This window comes from Salvelinus sp. IW2-2015, linkage group LG12, assembly GCF_002910315.2.
Source record: "Salvelinus sp. IW2-2015 linkage group LG12, ASM291031v2, whole genome shotgun sequence".
Classification (NCBI taxonomy): domain Eukaryota; kingdom Metazoa; phylum Chordata; class Actinopteri; order Salmoniformes; family Salmonidae; genus Salvelinus; species Salvelinus sp. IW2-2015.
In genome coordinates, this window is record NC_036852.1 from 10310721 (window position 1) to 10324964 (window position 14244).

The window sequence follows — 14244 nt, forward strand, 5'->3', positions numbered from 1 at the left end:
GGTGATATTTATCTAAACATAATCTATTTCAATTTGTTGGACAACAAATTCAATTGACATTAATAATTGTGAAATTTAGAATTACTGCAAACTAAATTGAGTGCTAATACGTGCAATGCATAATAATACCACTACCCCCCTGTAGTCAAGTGCATCCTTCTTTACCATCCCTGAACCAAAGATATTTAGAACTAATATAAGACACTTCATCTGTGTCGTTTACAGTGGGAGCAAATGAAGCATAGGGGGCAGAACAAGCACGAGCTAGCGAAATCCCATTCGCGCGTTGTAGCATGTATTTGCATATTTCCGTTAGGGAACGCCTCCTCTGTAAAGTGCGCGTGTGCAGAAACTCAATTCGACCTTGCACTCCTTCCAAACAACGCAATTTAACACGTTGGAAAAGCGTCAAGTCTATAAAACTTAGTGCACTGTGTTCGTAACAGATTATAGTTTTGGAAACAGAAAAATACATTGAGATCAGACATTTAATCGATGAGAAAATTAGAAGAACGTCAGACCAATTTCACCGAGTTCCATCCTCTCCTACTGCCACTGGACTTCCTCTCACTACCATATTGGGGGTGGAAAGAAAACGTTCTAAACGGATGCTTCAGCTTTATAGCCCCCGTGACGTGTCTGGGTTACCCCTTCTGTCTGTGACAGAACTGCAAAAGAGCTTGTTGCTTGTGCAACACGATAGCCTTACTGTAAAGTAGTTAGTGGTGAGAAAAAGTAATTTCTGCCTTTACCGAGTTTCCGTTTTTATTTTGCGACTAGAATGTTTGCAACTTGATATTCAATATTATTTTACCTTTCCTGGGAGTAGTTCCGCGTGGTCCGATGAACGTCTCTTGACTGCGCGCGGTGGCCAGTACAGCTGGATGCGACAGGTGAGCAGGTAGCCAGCTAGCATAGAATAGCTAGCTAGCTAAATTCTTACTTGGGTTGTTACGATTTTGTTTAGTTACCTGTTAACTAGCCAGTTTGTTTACCTCGCCACCTTGTGCTTGGCTTTGTGAATGTGGTTGCCAACATAGATAGATTACTAGCTATGTTATTACTGGCGCGAGCTAACGTTAGTTCATTTTGCCGCAGCTACTCCCAACAACAATGCTAACTAACGTTAGCTAGCTAGCATCTCGTAGGCTTTCAAAGTGAGTTGACAGATTTTGTTGAAAATATTGCTTCAGTTAGCCAATGTTGTCAGCTAGCACTAAATTGCCCCTACGAGATAGCTTCCAACTATTGGCTAGAACTGTTTTCACGGCACGCGAACATGTTATTGAGCTGTCAAAGCTTCAGGTGGCTGTCAGTGTCACTAATGTTATTTATGTTGTTATTGACTAGATAGTCGTTGTACCTAGCTAACTATAGTTGGTTTTGGCTAGCCAATGTTGCCATACCAAAGCCGATGCAAACGAGCTAGTTACATCAATTAAATTCCATGGCCACATCTTGGTCCAATTTTAAAGCGGGAGAGAAATGTAATCTATTCATTACTAGGATAGGTTGAGCATCTCCTAGATGGCTCTTTCAGGTGCAAAATGACAGTGTTGCAGACATAATCAGCCTCAGTAACAGTACATGCATCATTTTGTAGGTTAAGTAAACATAATGTAGGTTATATAACTTTGACATATATATTTTATGACTTAGATATACAAAAACTCACTCACTCACCCAGTTTTCTTGTACAGTGTGAGTGAAGTTCAATAGGCTATGCTTGATTGATTGATTGATTGATTGATGCTGATCTAGGATGATTTATTTAGTAAGGCTCAATAAACAGTTAGGGTATGCATGTGTGACTCATAATTGTTTTATTCCTTGTTCTGATGTTCATGTTTGCAGAGCAGAATACAGATTTCAGACTAGATTTCAGATTTCAAAATAATGCAATAGCCGAGGCCCGATATTTTTTTATAAAATAAAAAAATCGGGTTAACAAATGTTATTTTGCTCAGTGTCCTGGAGAATTGCTAGGCAATGGACTTTAGAAATCTGTAGTTAATGGTATAGCCTAGCCTTCAAATAGCAGGTTATTGTGTGTCTTACAAAAAGAGATCCTGAAATGAATATGCATTGCAAAGAACTGTGTATGAGATTCACAGAGGATATATAGGTCTATCCGTGTATCTGTTTTGTCCATCTTAGGTAGCCATGGAAACCCACTGCTGATTGAGACTTGAAGCTCTGCAACATAGCAGGGGCAAATGAACAATTCAACAAGATGGAGCCTCTTTGTATTGTCAGTCATCTGAACGATGTTACATAGCTGCATTCGAATGTAGGGTAAACCTATTTAATTTCACTCTATTGTATAGTGTTCTGTACATTTTACTCAGTCATGTATTCATTGGTCTGCAGAAAGTCCTTCATCCAGGGGTTTCAAAGTGAAACACAACTCTGCCTCTTGCTACTTAATTACAGCCAACAACAGGAAGGCAGCATCCCATCATTGAGCTTTCACTGGTTTCCATAATTTTCTTTATTCAAATCTTGGAAATGGAGAGATACCACACCCTTTATTTTATGTGGACGATTGGTGTGCTTGCCTCTTTTAGCCATAGGCTATAAAATTCAAATCAATGTTTGTCATATGCACAGGATGCAGTGTAAATGGTGCAATTAAATGCTTGCAAGCTTCCTCAACAGTGCAATAAAAAATAAATAAAAAATACTATATGAAAACGGGGTAGGAATTTAGCCTAACAATGTTTTCGTGCTAAAATGCACTATAAAGTTAATGAAATTCTCTTATAAATTACTTTAAAACAAGGGCAAAAAATGTTCCCCCAAATTCTAAACCTGTTTCATCAAAAAATACCTTTGTATATCTCTGTGTTGGTTGTTTTTGTTTCTTTAGCCTACTCATTGGAAAGTCACTTGTGGAGTTAATGGCCTGTTATTTAATATCACAGTTGGGCACAAGGGTGAACCAGGACAGGGGTTAGGGAGGGGATACCATGGTGGGAAGGAAGTAACCTGACTTGTTTGTCCGCAAGGCCTTTGTTTTTCTGTTGGAAATCTATTCCTGCAACATTACCTTCTTAATGGCTAGTATCCCATTGTTACAAAGTGATTTGAATTAGGTAGAATATTGGACTTCGTTTAGGACCACTTGCTCCCCAGTAGGCTCCTAGGCTATGTTTTCCTGCAGTCATCTCCTCTCCACCTCTGTCTGAAGCACCTTCTAGTGTTGTCAAGCATAGCTGTATCGTGACAGTTTGCAAACTGTCACTTCCAGCCCCCCCCCCCCCATCTTCTCTCAGCATAGGGATGAGAGTGGAGCACCAACTGATTCTATATCACTATTCACTAAAACTAAACGGAAACAAACAGGCTGAAACGGGAGGAACCTACCTGAATTTGTCCAATAAGAAACGCTTCTTTACATTTTCAAAACCTTTTGCTACGATGCGCACTAATGAATACGACCCTGTAAGTTGGGTCCCCTATTACGGTCTATGGGTGGGTCGCATGCAAAGATGACGTTGGTGGATGACGCTAACATAATTGTTTTAGTCTGTCAACTGCTGAGGTAGGATACACAATTCACTTTGTTTAAGAGGATAGATTAACACCACACCACCGATTTGGGTGGTGGGAAAAAAACATCTGTTCCTCTTTTTTTAGAGCACTAGGTGTTATTGTCCGAGCTAGCCTTGAGGGTTATCAGGTTTATTTGGCAGTGGACTGGAAAGAGCATGTCTAGCCTCATTGATGTTGTTGATAAAGCACTCAGGCTACCACATAATCTTCAGTCCATGTATGGGAGTGGGAGCTCAACGCAGATAGGGAGAGGGTGAGTGAGATAAAAAGAGGGAGAGTTGGATAGAGAAAGGGAGAGAATACAGCTGTTGTATTGGAATCGAACAATCATGAAGCCGGTGCTCTGACTCATCAGTTCTGTGCTGCCGCCGCTCCATCCACCAGGTCTCACGTGATACTAAATAGGCTGCTGTGTGTCGTCACCAGGGTGGGGTGGGGAGAAGAGGAGAGACTATGTTCTCTTTCCTGAGGTGATGCTGCAAAGCTTATGTCATGTCACAGTGCAGGTGGGGAGAGCTTATGCTCTACATCAGATCCTTTCACATCAGACAGGTGTAAAAAAACAATACGCCCCGTCTCTCTTTAAAATAGACAACTACTTTATAAGTAGGTTACATACAGGTATTTAGCTTTATTATATAAACTCTGTTTTTGTTTTGCCTATAGTGATACAGAGGAGGATGTGCTGTTTTCATGTTGGTTGCCTAGTAGCCTAGATGTTGTGTCCTTCGTGGAATGCCCAAAAGGGGGATGGATGGCTTTTAACAGTTGAGCTGGCCATGAAATTGGGGAAATACCTTTAAGATCCAGCAGTGTCTGTGTCATTGGGTTGTTCTGCCTTGCCTGCCAGTCAGTACCCTGCGAGCCAACCAGAAAAGCGCTATGACCTGATATCCCTTTTCCTATTGGGCCGAGCCGTGAGTGGGCGGACCTGGCTGGAGGCGGTTGGGCAGGCAGGCAGGAAGGGGCTGGCTGTGGGGGATGGCTGGAAGTGTTTCAGCCAGATAGTTGAGCAGACACTGCTCTGCTTCCTGTCTGCCTGCTCCGCTCCCCTCCGTGGCTGAGAGAGAAAGAGAAAAAAAATCCCTGTCTAGGCATGGGACTCTGGCTGCTGCAGCACTCGGCAGCTCCTCGCAGGGAATGACAACAGTTCACGTGGTCATTAGCTCCAGACGCTGAAGCAGGGGAACTACTCCGAGGCATAGCAGCTGCACCTGGTGTCTCTATCTATGCTGTGGCTTAAAGAGAGAGGCACGACAGCTATACAGGACTCAGCAAAAAACGAGGTGGGAAGAACGTCTCTCTGATCTATTTTTTTAAAAAGTAGTTTGCTGCAGTATGGTGCATACCATCCTGGGTGGGTAGGGAGGAAAGAAAGAGAGAGTGTGTCTGTGGGAGAGGGAGCTACAGAGCGGGAAAGAGGGGGAGCACAAATGCGTGAGAGTGAGGGGAGCCCGCTGATATGGTCTGACAAGCACTTTGCGGGTTACAGCCGCTTGAGTTTCTCATGCTTGTATTGGGACTTGTTGATGACGAGGGGAACTACCACAGACAGACAGTGCCTCTCCCTTCCCTTCATGATGCAGAAAAATTATGCAGACTTCTCTCTCCATGAAGTTCAGAGCACGTGGAAAGAATTGTCAGATTTATTTGTAGTTTGCTCCATAGGCTGTTTCAAACGTTACTTTTATGCCAGGATATTGTTTGCCATATAAAAAGAGTTTCACTTTCAATGCAGTTAATTCATAGGCGTAGCTAAAATATTTTTCTATTGTTCTGGAGGTGGACATTAAACACAGAGTCGAGGGCTGGCTCCCTAATTAGCCTTGCTTGGGCTTCTTACTATTTTAAGGAGGTCCCACGTATTTTATTATCACATAGGAGGTCCACAGCCACACTCCACAGTAAGCTCTTTATCCACTGCTCTGTAGTGTGCTAGTATGGGAGGGAGCTGTACATGTTGACCGGTGTGGCCTGGAAACAAGCAGGAAAACACTAGAACGGCATCTGTCTAACAGTTGGCAGTCACGGGGGGAAGTGGAGGAGGAAGTGGGTGTTTTCTGAAATGGAAGACCGTTCAGCCCTTCCTGTTAGAAAAATAAACAACAAAAAACAGTAACGTCACAGACATGCAATGGCTCTTTATTAGCAAGGCCAGGGCTGCAAGCCCAAGCAACTCCCTCCCTAAATTGATTCACACGTGAGTTGTCACTGCTGACACAGAAAGGTAATTAGCCATGCCTTTTTAAAGGTTTGGGAGCTTTTAGGGAATTTTTTTGCTTTTAGCCAAACATTTTCCTCCAGACCTTTTTAAACATTAACAACAATTTACGTTACCTTGAAAATGATCTCTTAATGGCCAAGCACTGATTTTGTGTGTGTGCTGTGAAAAGAAAGCTGAATCATGTGGTCCTCATGTTAGCATGGCTTTTCAGTGAAAGGACACATCTGCTTTAAAATGAACAGGCCACATTGGAAGTAATTTGAGAATTCGCCTGCCAGTTGGTCATGAGTCATAGCTTGACAGTCGAGTTGTTTTCTCTTCCAGAACTACTGAAAAGTCTAAATGCTAGCTAAATGCTCCATTTTTAAAAGACAGACGGGTTATGAGAGGATTATCTGAAGTTGGCTGATATAATAGTTTCCCAACATTTCTTCCTGAGTAACTTTTGTGTGAATGTACAGTTGCACCTACATCTTTATGTACTTGAGTCAGGAAAGTCCATGACGCTCACAGCAAATGGGTCTCCTGTCTTTTACAGGCTACATACACTTCACATACAGCCCTCTCGTTGGCTATCAGATCTATATTGAGCTGTAGATGGCCTAATCGGGGCAGGGGATTGGTTAAATATCCTATAGGCCAGTTCCCTGTGTCAGTGGCATGAGATGACCATTGCGGTCACCGAGTTTTAGTTAAGGCAATTAGGATATGAGGCACACATTTCTGCCGACTTTGTTAAATGGTCTCTGCTTTGCCTCTTCCCAGTTGCCCTGCTTAGCTTAGTCCACTAACCTCTGCTTAGCTAGTGTCACTCATTTCTCCTTACGCTAATGACATTTGATAATTTGAAGCTCCAGGAGCTAATGCCAATATCAATTTGCAGAATGGCATACTTTAATTTCCACCCATTTTATCCTAGCCTAATACTTGAATAGCAGGCCTATGAGTTGGGCTTCGAAAATATGCATTGTTAACTTGCAGGAAATTGTGATATACAAGTTAAGCTTATTTAAATACGTTCCCTTGTGATGTGAATGCACTTTTAATTTGTGAGTTTAACGAGAAATCTGTAGATCGAATAAGTAGCCTTGGCGATATTTTTATGTTGGAATTTTCAGCAAATGGATTGCACGATACGGCAGTTGACCAAATGGAATATTCAGAACAAAATACCRTCATCAAATATGCTCTTTAGAACCATTATTATTAGGATGGTAAACACGAGAGAAATCTTTTTTTTAACTAGCCTGGTCATAAAACACTAACACTATTACTCTTGTTTTTCCACAACCAATCGATGGACATTTTCGCTTTCATTACACTGAAGCACACTCGCACTCTTTGCTGCCATGGAAAATGTGGCCTACTTGTGTTCCTCTTGGCCATATGCAAATGTATGGTGGATTGCCATGTCTGCATTGTAATAAATTCAAAAGAGCAGGTATTCATTTGCTTGGTTGTTATAGACCTGCTGTTTAACACCTAGCTGGTGCTTTAATAAGATCGTTTGTAGTCTGGAAAACGATGTAAAGTGTAGACTTGGCCTTTCTCTCAGGTTGACAACATCCAGGAGAGACTAACACAGCTGATAGGATACATGGGTGGTATTCAGAGGTCAAGCTAATGACTTTCACTTGAGAGAACCCTGCACTGGCCTGCTCTCATTCAAATTTGGAGATGACCAAGATAATGCTTGGCCAGCTGGCCTTAGTAACTGTAATCCATCAAGGTCTTGTCGTTCCCCAGTCCCCACAAATCTTTGGCCTGCTCTTAGGTCTCCTTTCCTGGCTGGTTAGGCTAGCTGCTCTTTGGTAAAACATTGCATTTTTACTGGATGGCATGGCTTTTGCCTGCCTCTTTTCAAGCGACATATTGATTAACTACAGTTTTTAAAGGTTGCCTGTCATTTCAGTGTACCAAGTGGGATATTTTTTTGTTTTGTTGCATATGTCCTTTTTTATTTTGTAGTAGAAAGCCCCAAAAAGCTTGACTGTTGAGCACTGCACACATCAATCTGTCCTGGAAGCACCAAGAGAGAGCTGGGCGGGGGCATACAGGACTAATCTGTGCAGGTCACAACAAGGGTGTCGCATGGCCCTACCTATCTGCGCACCATCTGTCCCTCCTCTCGTCCTCATCAGCACTCTTTCCTGGAGGTGTGTCTGCTAGGCTTGCCTCAAAGTATTCATACCCCTTGAATTATTCCACTTTTTGTTGTGTTAGCCTGAATTCAAAATTGATTCAATATTTGTTTTTGTCTTTTACCCCATAATGACAGTAAAAACATGTTTTTAGAAATGTTTGCACATTTATTGAAAATTAAATAAATATCTAATTACAGCATTACTTTAGTGCCTTGTTGCAAACAGGTTATTATTCTGTCCAGGTTTCCTTCTTTTCACCCTGCCATTTAGGTTAGTTTTGTGGAGTAGCTAAAATGTTGCTCCATCCTCATTTTTCTCCTATCACAGCTATTAAACTCTAACTGTTTTAAAGTCACCATTAGCCTCATGATTAAATCCTGAGCGGTTTCCTTCCTCTCTGGCCACTGAGTTAGGAAGGACGCCTCTATCTTTGTAGTGACTGGGTGTATTGATACACCATCCAAAGTGTAATTTATAACTTCACCATGCTCAAAGGGATATTCAATGTCTGCTTTTACATTTTTTTTTATTCTTTACACATCTGCCAATGGGTGTTCTTCTTTGCAGGCTTAATCGCATCCAGCCGGGATTGGGAGTCCCATAGGGCGGCGCACAATTGGCCCAGCGTCGTCATGGTTTGGCTGGGGTAGGCCGTTACTGTAAATAAGAATTTGGTCTTAACTGACTTGCCAAGTTAAATGAAGGTTACATTTGCAAGGCATTCGAAAACCTCCTTGGTCTTTGTGGTTGAATCTGTTTGAAATGCACTGCTCAACTGAGTGACCTTACAATTATCTGTATGTGTGGAGTACAGAGATGAGGTATTCATTAAAAAATAATTGTAAACTCTATTATTGCAGACAGTGAGTCCATGCAATGTTAAGCTAATTCTTCCACCTGAACTTATTTAGGCTTTCCATAACAAAGGGGTAGTATACTTATTGACTCAAGACATTTAAACTTTTCATTTTAATTAATTTGTATACATTTTGAAAAACCAAATCCCACTTTGACATTATGGGGTGTGTGTGTGTGTAGGCATAGTGACTAAAAATTAACATTTTCTTCTATTTTAAATTCAGGCTGAAAAAGTCAAGGGCTGTGAGATTTCTGAAGGCACTGTATATGTAGCCAATGTACAGTATCCAGTACAAACACGGGGCTCAGTAATATGCTAGGGCTAAGCTATATCAAATGGCTGTATGAGCTCTCTCTCGCGCAAGTAACCTGATTTTTCAGGCCATTCTTCATGATATGTAGGCTACCAGGTATCTTAGCTGTGTTCTTTGTATTTTCTGAACCAGGAAGGAAGAGCGTTAGAGTAGGCCAATAAGATGTTACACTGGTAATCTGATATTATAAATGCCTTTCTGCTTTTCTTAACTATCTCACCCTGATATGGGGTCATAACACAATTGGAAGAAGACACTGTGTTGCAATTTTGTTTTAATCTTTTAGCAAAATTCCATTACAATAAAAGCTTTAGAGCATTTTGCAACTTTGCCCCAGCTTACACTGTAACCCAGACAGTTATTCAAATAACACATCGATTTGTGGGAATTGCTGATGCCGGGAAACTGAGAAATACTTGGCTTCTAAACGATGATGATGATTCAGCCTGTGTCATGATTTAGGAGCAAAAAATGTTTTCTGAGCCAATTAAACGTAGGRAAAAAAWATATATAATTGGTGATTAAATGCAGTACTGCATTACACAATCCTAACTTTAAGCATGCGTTGGGAAAATGCTAAACTGACCCAAGATCAGCATCATCAATTCACCCTGCGCCGTATTACATGTGGGTATCTGCACTTTACTATTTATATTTTTGACAACTTTTACATCACTCCATTCCTAAAGAAAATAATGTACTTTTTACGCCATACATTTTCCCTGACGACCAAAAGTACTCGTTACATTTTGAATGCTCCTTAGCAGGACAGGAAATTGTCAATTTCATCCACTTATCAAGAGAACATCCCTGGTCATCCCTACTGCCTCTGATGTAGCTGACTCACTAAACACAGATGCTTCGTTTTGTAAATGATAGCTGAGTGTGCYCATGGCTATCCGTGAATTAAAAACACAAGAAAATGTCTCTACATCCAGTAGGAAGGAATTTAAAGGTAATTTCACGAGCCAATGCTAACTAGTGTTAACATAATGACTCAAAGTCTATGTATGGTACTGTATCTACTAGCATTCTAGCAGATACCATAGACTAGTTAGCAATTGCGCTAATGCTAGTTAGCAACGTCCTTCAAACTGCATGCAGAGACATACAAATGGTATCCGCAAGTACATCTTACTCTTGGGAAGTAGATAAAGGGCTTTGTTGCCAAAATCCTGAATTTTCCCTTAAGGCCTATTTAATTTTGAATTATACAGTGGCCTAGTATAGTATATTACAATGTAACACATATATTTGGCTCTGTACCAACCAGTAAAACAAACCCAAGTGAGCCTAAGTCATTTAGCTGCCAGGAACAGTATCCTTTAACCGTCTTGCACCCCTAATAAAAATGAGACCATCTGTTTTTCTTTTTTCGGGCAGATGATTCTAAAAATAAAAAGGTATTAATAGTGAAAGGTCACATCTGACATGGTTCTTACCTGGTTCTTTCATAGCGACTCACTTGTCCCCAGGGAGATGCTGTGGAATTAAATCCTGCCTTTGAGACTGCAGGCTTGGTGTCAGAGAGAGAATGCATCTCATTTCATATTTGCAGTATGGTTCTAAAGTGGGCCAATTTCAGAGATGACATGATGGTGTTTTATCACACACACTAGGGTTGGGCCGATATGTAACCCGATTCCGGAAACTAGGCGTATGTCTCAAGTCACGACTTCACAGGAGAGCCGTTTGAACGTAAAAAATATTTTTTTWAATCAAAACACGTTTTTTGGCAGGAATGTCTTCCCCGAACATGTGAGCTTTCATGTGCCTTTAATAACAAACTTTTATGCCATCTATAAATACGATTAAAGTTTTTAAATTAAGAGCCTAGTTGGTTTAGCCAAAGAAAAAGTCAGGAACCTTCCCACTAGCCATGATTGACTGAGCTAATGAGTGAGCCGAGAGATGAGTTTCAGATTGTTCTGCGGTGTAGCGTCTTGCCTATAAAATGAGACAGATTTTTCTAAAGATATAACTTTAGCCATGTAGAACTGCAAATATGTTGCTACTGCTCTCTGTAATATTGCTGCCCTGAATTTATCAGGTTGAAATATCAAAACAAACTCTGAACCAATTATATAATTTGGAGACCGGTCAAAGCATTAAACATTTATGGAAATTTATCTAGCTTGCAGTTTCTAGCTAATTTGTCCTGGGATATAATCAATCAATCAATCAAATGTATTTATAAAGCCCTTCTTACATCAGCTGATGTCACAAAGTGCTGTATAGAAACCCAGCCTAAAACCCCAAACAGCAAGCAATGCAGGTGTAGAAGCACGGTGGCTAGGAAAAACTCCCTAGAAAGGCCAGAACCTAGGAAGAAACCTAGAGAAGAACCAGGCTATGAGTGGTGGCCAGTTCTCTTCTGGCTGTGCCAGGTGGAGATTATAACAGAACATGGCCAAGATGATCATAGATGACCAGCAGGGTCAAATAATAATCACAGTGGTTGTCGAGTGTGCAACAGGTCAGCACCTCAGGAGTAAATGTCAGTTGGCTTTTCATAGCCGATCATTAAGAGTATCTCTACCGCTCCTGCTGTCTCTAGAGACTTGAAAACAGCAGGTCTGGGACAGGTAGCACGTCCGGTGAACAGGTCAGGGTTCCATAGCCGCAGGCAGAACAGTTGAAACTGGAGCAGCAGCACGGCCAGGTGGACTGGGGACAGTAAGAAGTCATCAGGCCAGGTAGTCCTGAGGCATGGTCCTAGGGCTCAGGTCCTCCGAGAGAGAGAATTAGAGAGAGCATACTTAAATTCACACAGGACACCGGATAAGATAGGAGAAATACTCCAGATATAACAAACTGACCCTAGCCCCCCGACACAAACTACTGTAGCATAAATACTGGAGGCTGAGACGGGAGGGGTCGGGAGACACCAAGGCCCCATCCGACGATACCCCCGGACAGGGCCAAACAGGCAGGATATAACCCCACCCACTTTGCCAAAGCACAGCCCCCAGACCACTAGAGGGATATCTTCAATCACCAATTTATCAGCCTGAGACAAGGCAGAGTATAGCCCACAAAGATTTCCTCCACGGCACAACCCAAGGGGGGGCGCCAACCCAGACAGGAAGATCATGTCAGTGACTCAACCCACTCAAGTGACGCACCCCTCCTAGGGACGGCATGAAAGAGCACCAGTAAGCCAGTGACTCAGCCCCTGTAATAGGGTTAGAGGCAGAGAATCCCATTGGAGAGAGGGGAACCGGCCAGGCAGAGACAGCAAGGGTGGTTCGTTGCTCCAGTGCCTTTCCGTTCACCTTCACACTCCTGGGCCAGACTACACTCAGTCATAGGACCTACTGAAGAGATCTTCAATAAAGACTTAAAGGTTGAGACCGAGTCTGTGTCTCTCACATGGGTAGGCAGACCATTCCATTAAAATGGAGCTGTACACGTTATTTTACCTGAAATGCACAAGGTCCTCTACTCTGACAATTAATCCATACACAAAATAGTTTCTAGTCATCTCTCCTCCTTCCAGGCTTTTTCTTCTTTGGTCTTTATATAGCAATTGGCAACTAACTTTCAAAATAAGGTGAATTACCACAACCGACCTTAGTTCATTTTTCAATCACCCATGTGGGTATGACCAATGAGTTGGCACGTGAGTATCTGCTTCTATAAACCAATGAGGAGATGGGAGAGGCAGGACTTGAACCCGTTCAGTGTCACAAATAGAACTGACTTCTATTTTAGTGATTGGAAGCGCAGACGCTGGTTGGCGGGTGCAATGATTGAATAACATGTACTGTATGTGTCAATTTATTTTGCAATGCTTGTGTGGTCAGCATGTAATTTTCATCCATATCGAGTGAAAAGTTTAGTAATTACAGCACTTCTTGTACATTATCTCCCGATTTAAAWWWWWTTWATAATAAAAAMAWATTTAAAWTTTATTTTTTATTTTTTTATGGGACCAAAAGTATTGGGAGAAATTAATATGTGTGTATTAAAGTAGTAAAAGTGTAGTATTTGGTCCCATGTTCCTAGCACGCAATGACTACATCAAGCTTGTGACTCTACCAATTGGTTGGATGCRTTTGCTGTTTGTTTTGGTTGTTATAGATTTATTTTGTGTCTAATAGAAATGAATGGTAAATATTGGAGTGATTTTGTAGTCACCTTTAGTGTAAATAAGAATAGAATATGTTTCTAAACTAGATGAGAAAGTAACAGATGCACAAATATCATACCCCAAGATATGCTAACCTCTCGCCATTAGAATAACAGGCGAGGTTAGCATTTTTTGTGGGGGTGCGATATTTGTGTGTCTGACTTAATCCTGACTGAATCGTGAATAATGATTATCTGTAATCATGGTAGCATCCACATTAATGTAGAAGTGTTTAGAAACATTCTATTTTATAAAAGTGACCCCAAAATGACACACTACATTATTTACCATTCATTTCTAAACATTATTTAATGAGAATGTGACTATATAATATTGTAAATTAGCCCGTGAAGTATGCCTATATGTTGGTTTCCAGGTCCAGAAATGGAGCATCATGGCTGATGATGGTTAGGCCCACTTTAACTTGGCACCAGCAGCTTGTTGCATGGTTATAGTCATAGAAAGTCATAGATATGGAAATGTGATGTTTTTTTTTGTTTTGTTTTTATTCTAACTTTATATTGAAGCAGACCTGAATGTGACAACTGCCCATGATATCGAACCAAGCGATCATCAAAGATGGGTGGTCTATCTTACAGTAGGCTGCTGCCATGGCTTTTACTGTCTGGACTCGCTTTCTTTCATGACCACTAAAGCTACTCCCTCAAAGTTTTGACTATGATTTGCACATAGGTCTATTTGTTTGTATGGAGTCTGACCAATGTCTCTTGTTCATTGTGGAGTGCAGTATGCTCACTATTTTTTTTAWTTTTWTTTATTTTATTTCACCTTTATTWAACCAGGTAGGCTAGTTGAGAACAAGTTCTCATTTGCAACTGCGACCTGGCCAAGATAAAGCATAGCAGTGTGAACAGACAACACAGAGTTACACATGGAGTAAACAATAAACAAGTCAAAACATGGTAGAAAAAAAAGAGAATCTATATACAATGTGTGCAAAAGGCATGAGGTAGGCAATAAATCCCCGTCCCCCCCCCCCCCACATCACACACAACC

General features: G+C 41.3%; 1 protein-coding gene across 9 annotated transcripts in view; it reads left to right on the forward strand.

The window, feature by feature from the left end:
- The first annotated feature begins 552 nt into the window (after positions 1-552).
- The window catches only part of LOC111971023 (muscleblind-like protein 2a), an 89208-nt gene continuing 75516 nt past the window's right edge, over positions 553-14244 (forward strand). For 2 of the 9 annotated variants that reach the window (XM_023997827.2, XM_023997829.2), the window contains exon 1: positions 561-893. The gene's annotated coding sequence lies outside the window, so the exon portion shown is untranslated. Of the gene's footprint in view, positions 894-14244 lie in introns of all 9 variants that reach the window. The other 7 variants (XM_023997828.2, XM_023997830.2, XM_023997824.2 and 4 more) reach the window with 6 other exon arrangements.